The sequence below is a fragment of the Heterodontus francisci genome, chromosome 8 (genome assembly GCF_036365525.1).
Source record: "Heterodontus francisci isolate sHetFra1 chromosome 8, sHetFra1.hap1, whole genome shotgun sequence".
NCBI lineage: Eukaryota > Metazoa > Chordata > Chondrichthyes > Heterodontiformes > Heterodontidae > Heterodontus > Heterodontus francisci.
The window spans coordinates 73845081-73860174 of NC_090378.1; positions in this window are offsets into that span (position 1 = coordinate 73845081).

The following is a 15094-nucleotide window of genomic DNA, read 5'->3' on the forward strand; positions in this document are numbered from 1 at the left end:
TCGGGGCTGTCCTGGATTCCCCCAGGTGCAGAGTGTCATCGACTGCATGAATGTGGCCATCAAGGCTCCCACAGACCAGGCAGGAACCTTCATCAGCAGAAAGGGCTTCCACTTGATCAATGTAAACTGGTCTGCGACCACCACAAATGGATCCTTCAGGTCTGTGCAAGATTCCTGGGAAGCTACCACAACGCCTACATACTAAGGCAATCCTGGGTGCCCAAACGTTTCAGGCCCCCTCCACGCGCCTTCAAGGATGGCTACTGGGTGACAAGGGCCACCCACTAAAGAGATGGCTACTTACCCCTGTGAGGAACCTAAGCACAGATGCAGAGGAGAGATACAATAGCTGCCATGGGACAACTCAAGCGACCGTTGAGCAGGCCATAGACCTTCTGAAGATGTGGTTCAGATGCCTGGATAGATCTGATGGAGCCCTTCAGTATAGCCAAGCAAGGGTCTCGCTTATTATGCTGGTGTGCTGTGCTCTACACAACCTGGCACTACAGAGGGATGAACAATTAGTACATCCAGGAGCATGATGCCTCCTCCAAGGATGAGGATATGGAGGGGAATGTGACCGGGCGCAACAGGATGAAGACCCCCAAAGGATAGTAGGTATGGCACAATGAGATATGTGCAAGGGAGGCTCGAGACTTGCTAACACAGGCATGTTTCACATGAAATAAAAACAAGAAATGCTGGAAATACTCAGCAGGTCTGGCAGCATCTGTGGAGAGAGAAGCAGAGTTAACGTTTCAGGTCAGTGACCCTTCATCAGAACTGAACTTCTATTTCAGATTTCCAGCATCTGCAGTATTTTGCTTTTATTTCATGTTTCACATGAGCCTTACTTAGACTCCAAGTCAATCCAATAAATCCTCCACCTTCTGCAGACCTGTTGTTGTTTCCTTGATTGTCCTGACCATTTTCCTGGAACCATCATTACATGAGGCAACAGCATGGGAAATGCCATGACCTCACTCTGTGTTCTCCTTGCCATCACACCCTTTATGGGAACCAAAGAACTATTAATGGCATGGTAGTGTTTAAAGAAGTACAGGATTCTTTCAGTGGAGGACAATTTTATACATCAATTAAGACAAATATGCATCAAGGTGACATCTAACATCAGGATGTAATCCTGTGAAATCCAAGTGCAACTAGGTGGAATTTTTCATGAACTTGCGGGTGCTGCTACGTGGTGCTCCCCTGCTCTATTAGCTGAGGTGGAGACAGGCTGCTGACCTTTCTGCTCTGTGGCTTTCGATGATTATGGCTGTTGTCCTCTAGTTGCCTGAGACCTGGAGGATTCCAGCATATTGAAGGCCTCCTGCACAGGTGCAGGAGCCCCCTCTGACTTCGCAGCATCATGAGGCGCTGGTGTCACCGTCAGAGGGGCTGAGGAGTCACTGTCCACACGAGGAGCGTCCTGAGTGGAGCCCGCAGATATTACAGACAGCCGCTCCTCTACCATTTGAGTGCCCTCCCTTCTCACCTGAGGAGTCCGAGGACCTGACGATGACTCCAGGTGTCCTGTCCCCACTCTTTGCTCCACATAGCTTATGGAGGTGACGATGGCATGCAGGTCTGCGCACATCTCCGGCATTCATTGGGTGGTGTGCTGGATATGGCTCTTCATGAGGGTCGACAATCTCTCGATGGAGGAAGCTATGCGTGCACACGCCAGAGTCATGTCTACACTCATGTCCTGGATGGACTCCTCCAACATCTGTGCATGGGTGCACATAGCCTCTGGAAGCTCCCTCTGATGTTCCTTCACATCACGCTGCCGCTCCAGCATTTGCTGCCTTGTGGATGATACAAGAGGTATGTCATCAGCCTGAAGCTGAGCATCTCCGGGCCCTTCCATAGTCCTCCGAGTGTGAGTGACCTCGGCTGTTACTGTCTGTCAGCTGCTCTGGCACGTCTGTGCCATGCTCACCAGACTGTGACTCCATTACTAACCGCGCATGACTACCCACCGATGTGAGAGTATCTGCGCTGGTGGAGGGTGCGGAAGAATGATGTGATGCACCCTCTGAAGTCTCCTTCTCCTCCTAGGAGGTGGGATGCTGTCGCTCAGGCTCGCTGGCTGGTCAATCAGAGGGCCTTCAGCTCAGCCGTATCCGCAGCACCACCGGGAGCAGTGGCCACTACCAGTACTGCAGAGGCCTCGGACCCAGGCCCAGTAGTGGAACCCCAGAACAGAGGTAGGTGAGGTGGGGTCACCAGGGCCAGTCCAGAAGGCCCTGGCGAGGGAGGGTGGGGGGGGCTGGTGGTCGTGCAGTCAAGGAGGAGGGGGGTCTCGGGGGGTAAATTTGTCCCCAGTGGGAATCCTCCGTGGGGCACAAATTGCCCATGAAGGAGGGACCCCCCTACCCCCCCCCAAGTCCGCAGGGAGGGCGCCTCATTTTACAAGGCGTCCTCCCCCGTGGCGGAGGCCCCCCTGCTGCTGGTAAAACCCCAGCGATGGCAGGAAGAGGCCCTTAATTGGCCGTTAATAGGCCACTTGAAGACCTCAGTTGGCCTCTGGGCGGGAAGGCTGTCGTGGCCGATCCTGCCCCCAGGAGAATTGCTGGGCGATGGGGATGTGATGGGCCCTCCGCCCCGCCACCACCCGTCGTGATACTCCGTGCCCCCCACCTCTAATCCTACCTCAGGGGGCCTCACAAAATCCCGGCCAGAGACTCTACTTAAACGGCCATTTTGTCTCTCTCCTTTATTCAATATAACCTCCCATCAGAGAGGGCAGTATTACAAATGATCAGCTCTTACCATATATTACAGGTATCATAAAATAAAGGATACAATTCTAAAAAGGGTGCAGGATCTGCGGGTATATGTGCACAAATTGTTGAAGATGGCAGGGCAGGTTGAGAAAGTGGTTAATAAGGCGTATGGGCTTTATAAATAGAGGCATAGAGTGCAAAATCAAAAAAGTTGTGGTGAACCTTTAAGGAGGCGGTGGCGTAGTGGTATTGTCACTGGACTAGTAACCCAGAGACCCAGGGTATAGCTCTGGGGACATGGGTTCAAATCCCACCACAGCAGAAAGTGGAATTTGAATTCAATTAATAAATCTGGAAATAAAAAGCTAGTCTGATGATGACCATGAAACTATTGTTGATTGTTGTAAAAACCCATCTCGTTCACTAATGTCCTTTAGGGAAGGAAATCTGCTGTCCTTACCTGGTCTGGCCTACATGTGACTCCAGATCCACAGCAATGTGCTTCTAACAGCTACGAAGTCAATGAAAAGGAATGAAACCGGACGGACTAACCGGCATCGACCTAGGCACCGGAAATGACATCGGCAAACCCAGCCCTGTCGACCCTGCAAAGTCCTCCTTACTAACATCTGGGGGCTTGTGCCGAAGTTGGGAGAGCTGTCCCACAGACTAGTCAAGCAACAGCCTGACATAGTCATACTCACGGAATCATACCTGATAGACAATGTCCCAGACACTGCCATCACCATTCCCGGGTATGTCCTGTCCCACCGGCAGGACAGACCCAGCAGAGGTGGCGGCACAGTGGTATACAGTTGGGAGGGAGTTGCCCTGGGAGTCCTCAACATCGACTCTGGACCCCATGCAGTCTCATGGCATCAGGTCAAACATGGACAAGGAAACCTCCTGCTGATTACCACCTACTGCCCTCCCTCAGCACTTAGAGGAAGCACTGAGGGTGGCAAGGGCGCAGAATGTACTCTGGGTGGGGGACTTCAATGTTCATCACCAAGAGTGGCTCGGAAGCACTACTACTGACCGAGCTGGCCGAGTCCTAAAGGACATATCTGCCAGACTGAGTATGCAGCAGGTGGTGAGGGAACCAACAAGAGGGGAAAACATACTTGACCTCATCCTCACCAATCTGTCTGCTGCAGATGCATCTGTCCATGCCTGTATTGGTAGGAGGGACCACCGCACAGTCCTTGTGGAGACGAAGACCCACCTTCACATTGAGGATACTTTCCTTCATGTTGTGTGGCACTACCACCGTGCTAAATGGGATAGATTTCTAGCAGATATAGCAATGCAAAACTGGGCATCCATGAGGCACTGTGGGCCATCAGCAGCAGAATTATACTCAACCACAATCTGTAACCTCATGGCCTGGCATATCCCCCACTCTACCATTACCATCAAGCCAGGGGACCAACCCTGGTTCAATGAAGAGTGCAGGAGGGCATGCCAGGAGCAGCACCAGGCATACCTCAAAATGAGGTGTCAACCTGGTGAAGCTACAATACAGGACTATCTGCATGCCAAACTGCATAAGCAGCATGCGGCAGACAGAGCTAAGTGACCCCATAACCAACGGATCAGATCTAAGCTCTGCAGTTCTGCCACATCCAGCCGTGAATGGCGGTGGACAATTAAACAACTAACTGGAGGGGGTGACTCCACAAATATCCCCATCATCAATGATGGGAGAGCCGAGCACATCAGTGTGAAAGATAAGGCTGAAGCATTTGCAACAATCTTCAGCCAGAAGTGCCGAGTTGATGATCCATCTTGGCCTCCTCCTGAAGTCACAGATGCCAGACTTCAGCCAATTTGATTCACTCCGCGTGATATCAAGAAACGACTGAAGGCACTGGATACTGTAAAGGCTATGGGCCCTGACAATATTCCAGCAATAGTACTGAAGACCTGTGCTCCAGAACTTGCCACACCCCTAGCCAAGCTGTTCCAGTACAGCTACAACAATGGCATCCACCCTGCAATGTGGAAAATTGCCCATGTATGTTCTGTACACAAAAAGCAGGACAAGTTCAACCCGGCCAATTACCGCCCCATTGGTCTACTCTCAATCATCAGTAAAGTGATGGAAGGTGTTGTCGACAGTGCTATCAAGCGGCACTTGCTTAGCAATAACCTGCTCAGTGACACTCAGTTTGGGTTCCGCCAGTGCCACTCAGCTCCTGACCTCATTACAGCCTTGGTTCAAACATGGACAAAAGAGCTGAACTCAAGTGGTGAGGTGAGAGTGACTGCCTTTTACATCAAGGCAGCATTTGACTGAGTATGGCATCAAGGAGCCCTAGCAAAGCTGAGGTCAATGGGAATCAGGGGGAAAACCCTCCGCTGGTTGGAGTCATACCTAGCGCAAAGGAAGATGGTTGTGGTTGTTGGAGGTCAATCATCTCAGCTCCAGGACATCACTGCAGGAGTTCCTCAGGGAAGTGTCCTAGGCCCAACCATCTTCAGCTGCTTCATCAATGACCTTCCTTCAATCATAAGGTCAAAAGTGGGGATGTTCGCTGATGATTGCGCAATGTTCAGCACCATTCATGACTTATCAGATACTGAAGCAGTCTGTGTAGAAATGCAGCAAGACTTGGAGAATATCCAGGCTTGGGCTGATAAGTGGCAAGTAGCATTCAGATGGCAAGTTGTTCAACCTTGCCCGTCTAAGAGCGAAGACCAAAGCACGGAAGTCCTCATCAGGGAACTCCTCCTTGCTGACGATGCTGCATTATCATCTCACACTGAAGAGTGTCTGCAGAGACTCATCGACAGGATTGCGGCTGCCTGCAACGAATTTGGCCTAACCATCGGCCTCAAGAAAACGAACATCATGGGACAGGATGTCAGAAATGCTCCATCCATCAATATCGGCGACCACGCTCTGGAAGTGGTTCAAGAGTTCACCTACCTAGGCTCAACTATCACCAGTAACCTGTCTCTCGATGCAGAAATCAACAAGCGCATGGGATAGGCGTCCGCTGCTATGTCCAGACTGGCCAAGAGAGTGTGGAAAAATGGCACACTGACACGGAACACAAAAGTCCGAGTGTATCAAGCCTGTGTCCTCAGTACCTTGCTCTACGGCAGCGAGGCCTGGACAACGTATGTCAGCCAAGAGCGACGTCTCAATTCATTCCATCTTTGCAGCCTCCGGAGAATCCTTGGCATCAGGTGGCAGGACCGTATCTCCAACGCAGAAGTCCTCGAGGCGGCCAACATCCCCAGCATATATACCCTACTGAGCCAGCGGCGCTTGAGATGGCTTGGCCATGTGAGCCGCATGGAAGATTGCAGGATCCCCAAGGACACATTGTACGGCGAGCTCGTCACTGGTATCAGACCCACCACTTTAAAGACGTCTGCAGACATGACATGAAGTCCTTTGATATTGAACACAAGTCGTGGGAGTCAGTTGCCAGTGATCGCCAGAGCTGGCAGACAGCCATAAAGGCAGGGCTAAAGAGTGGCAAGTCGAAGAGACTTCGCTGTTGGCAGGAAAAAAGACAGAAACGCAAGGAGAGAGCCAACTGTGTAACAGCCCCAACAACCAATTTTATCTGCAGTGCCTGTGGAAGAGTCTGTCACTCTAGAGTTGGCCTTTACTCCAGGCGCTGCTTCACAAACCACTGACCACCTCCAGGCACTTACCCATTGTCTCTCAAGACAAGGAGGCCACACAAGTGCCAGGCAATGACCATCTCCAACAAGAGAGAATCTAACCATCTCCCCTTGACATTCAATGGCATTACAATCACTGAATCCCCACTAATAACATCCCAGGGGCTACCATTGACCAGAAACTGAACTGGAGTAGCCATATAAATACCATGACTACAGGAGCAGGTCAGAGGCTAAGAATCCTGCAGTGAGTAACTCACCTCCTGACTCCCCAAAGCCTGTCCAAGGCACAAGTCAGGAGTGTGATGGAATACTGTCCTCTTGCCTGGATGGGTGCAGCTCCAACAACACTCAAGAAGCTCGACACCATCCAGGACAAATCAGCCCGCTTGATTGGCACACCATATACAAACATTCACTCCCTCCACCACTGATGCACAGTGGCAGCAGTGTGTACCATCTACAAGATGCACTGCAGCAACGCACCAAGGCTCCTTAGACAGCACCTTCTAAACCCATGACCTCTACCAACTAGAAGGACAAGGGGCAGCAAATGCATGGGAACACCACCACCTGTAAGTTCCCCTCCAAGTCACACACCATCCTCACTTGGAACTATATCGCCGTTCCTTCACTGTCGCTGGGTCAAAATTCTGGAACTCCCTTCCTAACAGCACTGTGGGTGTACCTACCCCACATGGACTGCAGCGGTTCAAGAGGCAGCTCACCACCACCTTCTCAAGGGCAATTAGGGATGGGCAATAAATGCTGGCCTGGCCAGCGAAGCCCACATCCCATGAATGAATTTTAAAAACCGTGGAGTACTGTGTTCAATTCTGGGCAGCACTATTTAGGAAGGATGTGTTGGCATTGGAGAGGGTGCAGAAAGGATTTCCAAGAATGGTTCCAGGGATAAGGGACTTCAGTTACATGGATAGATTGGAGGGGTGGTTCTCTTGAGAGAAGAGAAGGTTGAAAGGTGATTTGATAGAGGTGTTCAAAATTATGAGAGGCCTGAACAGAATAGATAGAGAGAAACTGTTCACATTGCCAGAAGGGTTGAGAACCAGAAGACACCGATTTAAGGTGAATGGCAAAAGAACCAAAGGCGACATGAGGAAATATTTTTTTACACAGCAAGTGGTTAGGATCGGGAATGCACTGCCTGAGAGTGTGGTGAAGGCAGATTCAATTGTGGCTTTCAAGGGGGTATTGAATAAATATCTGAAGAGAAAAAATTTGCAGAGCCACAGAGAAAGGGTGGTGGAATGGGACTAGCTGAGTTGCTGTTGCAGAGAGCCAGCATGGACACGAAGAGCTGAATGGCCTCCTTCTGGGTTGCCACCATTCTAGGATTCTAATTTGAAAGCTCTATCAAAGAGTCAGCATAGGAACGATGGGTCCACTGGCCTATTTATGTGCTGTATTAATCTATGACTCTTTCATATTGAAATGAGACGCTTGGCCAATTTGGGTGAGAGCACTGTAGGCTGAATGGCACTGAACTGGCAGCAGTCTGGCAAAGGCAATTTCTTGGTCTCCAATGGCTAATTTTTTGCCAGCGTCATTGCCCGTATGCGGCAGAAACTGTACCTTGGATTTAAAAGAATGGTCAAGTTTTATGCCATATCATCCAATATTGATTCAAAAGTTGTTCCCTTGTAGCTTTTTGCTCAAAGTACTCTCCCAATATCTAAGTGGAAATATGTACGAGGATACATTTTAGAAAAAAAACTCTTCGTGTTTCCTGCCAATGGAGATGTCATTTCGGATACTTACCTTTCAAAGGTACTCCAGTGATATCACCGATGGGGAGGAACTGCCTGGGGACTGCTCCAGATCCATTTAATCCAAGGAAAGCACACAACTGACAAGAGTACACAAGAAATTCCTCCAAGTCATTGACAGCCTCAGAGCCGAACTGGAGGATAGGAGAACCAAAAAGGTGGGTTTGCTGTTTTAACAAGGCATTAACCTGTTTAAAGTGAAAGGGTTAATGCCTTTTCCAAAATAGCAGATGAACCATTTTCATATGAACTAGTCAATGTTCAAAATGTAAGTCTAGTTTTGCAATGAATTGTGGAATTTAATGTGCACAGCAATAGATTGCTGATAATCAGGGAACATTACACATTTGGATCAGGATTTCAGATTTAAATGTTATGTTTGGATGAGGAATTCAATACAATGGGAGGTGGCTCAGACCACCAGAATTCTAACCTTAGGTTAGATTTTTTTCTTGGATCGGGTTTGTGAACCATAGCAGTAATATAAACTTTGTTCCCGATACTATCAGTTGTTTATTAGTTTAAAAGGAGTATGACATTCTAGTGAGAGAAAGTATTATTAATGTAACATGCTCTTTTCCATCAGTGGCTTGTAAAATATTCAGATGATTTCTTCCCTGAGAGAGAGATTTCTAGTTATGCCATTCCAAATGTAATTCCATGGACTTTTGCCCAGACCAGGTCTTTCTGCCAGAGCCGATGCTCAGTTAGGGTTTTGCCAGGATCACTCAGCTCTAAATCTCATTACAGCCTTGGTCCAAACATGGCAAAAGAGCTGAATTCCAGAGGTGAGGTGAGAATAGCTGCCTTTGACATCAAGGTAGCATTTGACTGAGAGTGTTATCAAGGAGTCCCAATAATATTGAAGTCAATGATAATCAGGGGTAAAGTGACCACTGGTTGGAGTCATGTCTAACATAAAGGAAGATGATTGTGGTTATTGGAGGCCAATTGTCTCAGCCTCAGAACATCGCTGCAGGAGTTCCTCAGGGTAATGTCCTAGGCCCAACCGTCTTCAGCTGCTTCGTCAATGACCTTCCCTCCATCATAAGGTCAGAAGTGAGGATGTTCGCTGATGATTGCACAGTGTTCAGTTCCATGAGTAACTCCTCAAATAACGAAGCAGTCCATGCCCACATAAAGTGAGACCTGGACAACATTCAGGTTTGGGCTGAAAAGTGGCAAGTAACATTCAGACAATGACCATCTGCATCAAAAACGAATATAACCACCTTCCTTTGACATTCAACGGCATTACCGCCCTATCAGTCTAATCTCGATTATCAGCAAAGTGATGGAAGGTGTCATTGACAGTGCTATCAAGCTGCACTTACTCAGCAATAACCTGCTCACTGATGCTCAGTTTGGATTCCACCAGGGCCACTCAGCTCCTGACCTCATTACAGCCTCATTACAACATCAAGACAGCATTTGACCACGTATGGCATCAAGGAGCCTGAGCAAAACTGGAGTCAGTGGGAACCAGGGGGAAACCCTCCGTTGGTTGGAGTCATACCTAGCACAAAGGAAGGTGGTTGTGATTGTTGCAGGTCAATTATCTCAGTCCCAGGACATCACTGCAGGAGTTCCTCAGGGTAGTGTCTTAGACCCAACCATCTTCAGCTGCTTCATCAATGATCTTCCCTCCATCATAAGATCAGATGTGGGGATGTCAGCTGATGATTGCACAATGTTCAGCACCATTCACAACTCCTCAGATACTGAAGCAGCCCATGACCATATGCAGCAAGACCTGGACAACATCCAGGCTTGGACTGGTAAGTAGCAAGTAACATTCGAATCACACAAGTGCTAGGCAATGATCATCTCAAACAAGAGAGAATCTAACCATCTTCCCTTGACATTCAATGGCATTACCTTCACTAAATCCCCCACTATCAACATCCTGGAGGTCACCATTGACCAGAAACTGAACTGGACCAGCCACATAAATGCTATGGCTACAAGAGCAGGTCAGAGGCTGGGAATTCTGTGGCGATTAACTCACCTCCTGTCTCCTCAGTGCCTGACCACCATCTACAAGGCAGAAGTCAGGAGTGTGATGGAATACTCTCCACTTGCCTGGATGGGTGCAGCTCCAACAACACTCAAGAAGCTCAATACCATCCAGGACAAAGCAGCCCGCTTGATTATCACCCCATTCACCACCATCAATGCACAGTGGCAGCAGTGTGTACCATATACAAGATGCACTGCAGCAACTCACCAAGGCTCCTTCGACAGCACCTTCAAAACCCACAACCCCTACCACCTAGAAGCACAAGGGCAGCAGATGCATGGGAACACCACCACCTGCAAGTTCCGCTCCAAACCACACACCATCCTGACTTGGAACTATATCACTGTTCCTTCACTGTCGTTGGGTCAAAATCCTGGAACTCACTTCCTAACAGCACTGTTAGTGTATCTAGACCCCAAGAACTGCATTGGTTCAAGAAGGCAGCTCACCACCACCTTCTCAAGGGCAATTAGGGATGGGCAATAAATGCTGGCCTAGCCAGCGACGCCCACATCCCCGAACGATAAAAAAGAATTACCACCGTCAACATCCTGTGGGTTCACCATTGGCCAGTTACATAACTGGTCCAATTATTGTGGCTACAAGAGCAGGTCAGTGGATGAAAATAAACTGCTATGGTTCCAGGTACGTGGAGATTGCCATCCTTCTTGAAGCTTCTTGGAAATTCTTGTGCAACAACTGTGTTGAAAAGTCCAGGTGTAGCTGGGGGAGGAAAATCATAAATAGCTATAGACACCAATTAAAATATGGATTTCCACCCCCTCCACCCACTCTATGCAGATTAGACTCCAACTATAGCTGTAAAAGTACCAGGCAGTCAAGACAACCTTTCCTGTAGGTTAATACAACTAGATCCCCATCAAAAATCTCTCAGCAAATGTTGCTATTAAAACAGGAGTGACATACAAACATCATAAAGAACCCTACCCAAAGAATAGTGATTCATTCCAACACTACACTAAGAAAAGATACAGAAGATCCTAAATGCCCCCTCCTGGCCCCCTGGAGTCACCCTCAAAACATGTAATTCACTGTACAAGAATACCAACAAATCCAAAGCTACTACAAGTAGCATGTCAAATAATTTCAACAATATGTAGCTGCTCGCTACTGGATTGGTATTATAACTGGTGTCAGGGTGCTTGTACTATGGAGGTGAAAAATCTGCTTTTCCCAATTTATATTCAACAACACTTACGGGAAAATGAAAGGTGGGAACTTGGATAAAGGCCAGGTCAGGCACACGTTTAAATAGTCTGCCGGCACTCCCTGTCAAGGTTCACATGCAAAAAAAAATTATTTAAAAATAATATAGTGGCCGATATAAAGATGGATGTGAATGCTTTATTCAACTTACCAAAAGCCTCTGGTATTATCTGGTAGGTTGAGCAGCAAATACAAAAAGAATATTCAAAGTACATTGGGATGCCAGAACAACCATGCTTGATAATTCATTACAAAATAAACAGGTGTTTTTGTGACCGGAAGGCTGTTTCTGTTGGGGTTCCTTGAGCTCAGTACTAGGTCTGTTGCTGCTCGTGGAATCTATTGATGGTTTAGACTTAAATTTAGGGGGCATGATTAAGAAGTTTTCAGATGATACAAAAATTGGTCCTGTGGTTGATAGCGAGGAAGAAAGCTATAGACTGCAGGAAAATGTCAATGGACTGGCCATGTGGGCAGAAAAATGGCAAATAGAATTCAATCTGAGAAGTGGGAGGTAATGCTTTTGGGGAGGACAAATAAGACAAGGGAATATATAATAAATAGTAGGATTCTGAGAGTGTAGAGGAACAGAGGGACCTTGGGGTGTATGTTCATAGATCCCTCAAGGTAGCAAGACAGGTAGGTATGGTGGTCATGAAGGCATATGGGATACTTCCCTTTACTGGCCAAGGGCTAGAGTATAAGAGCAGGGAGGTTACACTAGAACTGTATAATACATTTAGTTAGACCGCAGCTAGAGTATTATGTACAGTTCTGTTCACTGCATTACAAGAAGGATCGGATCACACTAGAGAGGGTACAAAAGAAATTTATGAGGATGTTGCCAGGAATGAAGAATTTTAGCTCTTGAGAAAAGTATGGATAGGCTGGGGTTGTTTTCTTTGGAACAGAAGAGGCTGTGGGGAGATTTAATTGAGGAGCCTAGATATAGTGGATAAGAAGGACCTATTTCCATTAGCACAGAGGTCAATAACAAAGGTGCATAGATTTAAAGTAATTGATGGAAGGACTAGAGGGGAGTTGAGGGTAATTCTTTCACTCAGAGGGTAATGGGAATCTGGAACCCAATGCCTAAAAGGGTGGTAGAGGGAGAAAGCCTCATCACATTTAAAAATACTTGGATATGCACTTGTGGTTCCGTAATCTACAGGGTTACGGACCAAGAACTGGAAGGTGGGATTAGACTGGATAGCTCTTTCTCGGGCTGCATCGACACGATGGACCGAATGGCCTCCTTCTGTGTTGTAAATCTTTCTATGTTTCTAAACCTTTTCTTATAAAGTAAAACACTTGCCTTTATATTGTGCCTACTATGACCTCAGGATGTCCCAAATGCGTTTCAGTCAATTAAGTACTTTTGAAGAGTAGACACTATTGGAAAGATGTGGTAATGACCAGATATCTTTTGTAATTGAGGGATAAATATTGGCCCAGGCACTGGAAAAACTCCTCATTTCTTCTCAAAATAGTTCCTGGGATGTTTTAAATGGGGCCTCCCTATAACCTCTCATGCAAAGCATGGCATGTCCTACACTGCAGAACTCCCTCTGTACTGCACTGAAGTGTCAGCCTGGATTGTGTAACCCAACGCACAATTTTCTGACTCAGAAGTGAGAGTGCGACGACTGAGCTAAGGCTGATATCGACATGAAGTTAAACAGTTTTGACTGTGATATAAATCAATCTTGCAGTTCATCTCCTTTCAAGAAAGGTTGGAATTATGAAATCAGCATCCAGTCTTACAAATTCTTTAGCTAGTCTTTTCTGGACACTGACCACCTGAACTGTAGATTTGCAGCGTGGCTGGAACAGGCCTCAGCTGGGCTGTGTTCCTAGTCCCATACATTTTGTGATTAAACGTCAGCAAAATTAAAATGTTGACCAAAGGTAGTAATACAAAGTCAGCATTTATATTTGAGAAAAAATAGTGTACCTGATGGCCAAGGCTGGCCTGTAGTGAGAGTAAACTTATTAAATATGGAAATATAAAGGCACTATCCCAGACTCTGCCATTGCGAACCAGTAACTGCATCCCTTGCCCTTTACAATGTGGACAAGGCAATTTTCCCATGTTATTTCACTTACATAAATATATAAGATGTTGGAGGCTAATTGTAAGGTTCCTTCTATTTACATTATGTAATGAGAGAAGATCAACAAACTCCAAGTTGTTGATGTAATGTGTATGGACCTTGTGGATGAAATACATACAATCTACGTTCAGGCCTGGAGACAACAGTTTCCACTCACAGGTATTTGTGGACCTGGGGTTCATTCAAAACTCATTTTAAAGCAAGTTTTTTCTTGTTTTCTGTCGATGTGAGATAATATGGCCTAACGGCACAGTTTCAAAGCTCCGCACTTCCTGAGGGTGGTAGTTCAAATACTTTGCAGGGATTGTATCATCCCCTTGTCCATTCAAATCTGTCAATGGTCAATAGTGTGTATCTGCAGGCAATGTTCAGAGGGGGTAGGCATAAAGATAGAGAGAGAGCAGAAGGATGGTGGCACGGAGATTATTAAAGCAGAGAGATAGGAATAGGACAATAAAGGCAGAGGAAGATATTCAGAGGTATAGGGAAAGGGTTAGAGGCAGGGAAAGGGATAGAAGCAGAGATCGACCCCCTGACGTTGGGGGTTGTGGCGGGGAGGGGAGCCGGAAAATGCCTCCGGCAGAGGCCCACCTCGTGGCGGATCCCCTGCCGCTCAGTGTACGGAGGAGTAAAGTTTAAAGTTTATGAACTTTGGCGGGGAAAGGTCAGGTGCACCAGGTAAGTGCTTTGGGGTGGTGGGGGGGGCGGGGTGCGGGTGGCGGGATGGAGGAGGAAAGGGCAGGTATTTAATTCTATGGTTATTGGTGGGGGGTGGGAGAGGGTCAGGATCAAGTTATTTAATTTTTTAAAAACAATGTCCCTTTTAATTGAAATGTAGGGCTCAAAGGCCTTTAAATATGGAGTCAGCGCCTGCGCACAGGCAGCTGCACCTTTGCCGGGGACAGACCGCCCACCCCCTCCACCCCTCCATGTCATCAGTGGGGGATGACGGTCAGCCCCGGCCATTTAAATGAGCCGCTGTGTTTAATATCGTGGAGGCTCCGTGACATGTGGTCCGCGCAGGCGGAAAGCCATTGTTTACGTCTGTGGCAGAAATGTAAAATGCAGCCAATGAATGGGAATTGAGGCAGAGGCAGAGAGAATGAGATGGTGAGGCAGAGGGACGGTCATGGGAGAAATGAAGGGATAAAGAGAGAATGAGACATATAGAGGTAGAAAAAGAGGAATGGTGAGAGAGAGAACAATAGAGGCAGAGAGGGGATAGAACAGGAAGCAGGGAGAGAGGAGTAAAAGAAAGGAATAGAGAGGAGAGACGGAGAGTGGGAAAGGAGGTAGAGGATCTAGAAAATTAGGAAGGAAAGAGGAAAACAGAAAGTGAACCAGATAGAGGCACAGAGGAGAGAGAAGAGCATAGTGGCAGAGATGGTGCAAAGAAGGAAGAATTTGCGTTTTTGTAGTGCCTTTCTGGTCCTTGGAGGTCCCAAAGTGCTTCACAACCAAACTAAGATCATAAGAACTTAAGAAATAAGAGCAGGAGTAGACCATTCGGCCCCTCAAGCCTGCTGCACCATTCAAAATGATCATGGCTGATCTTCTACCTCAGGGTTGTCC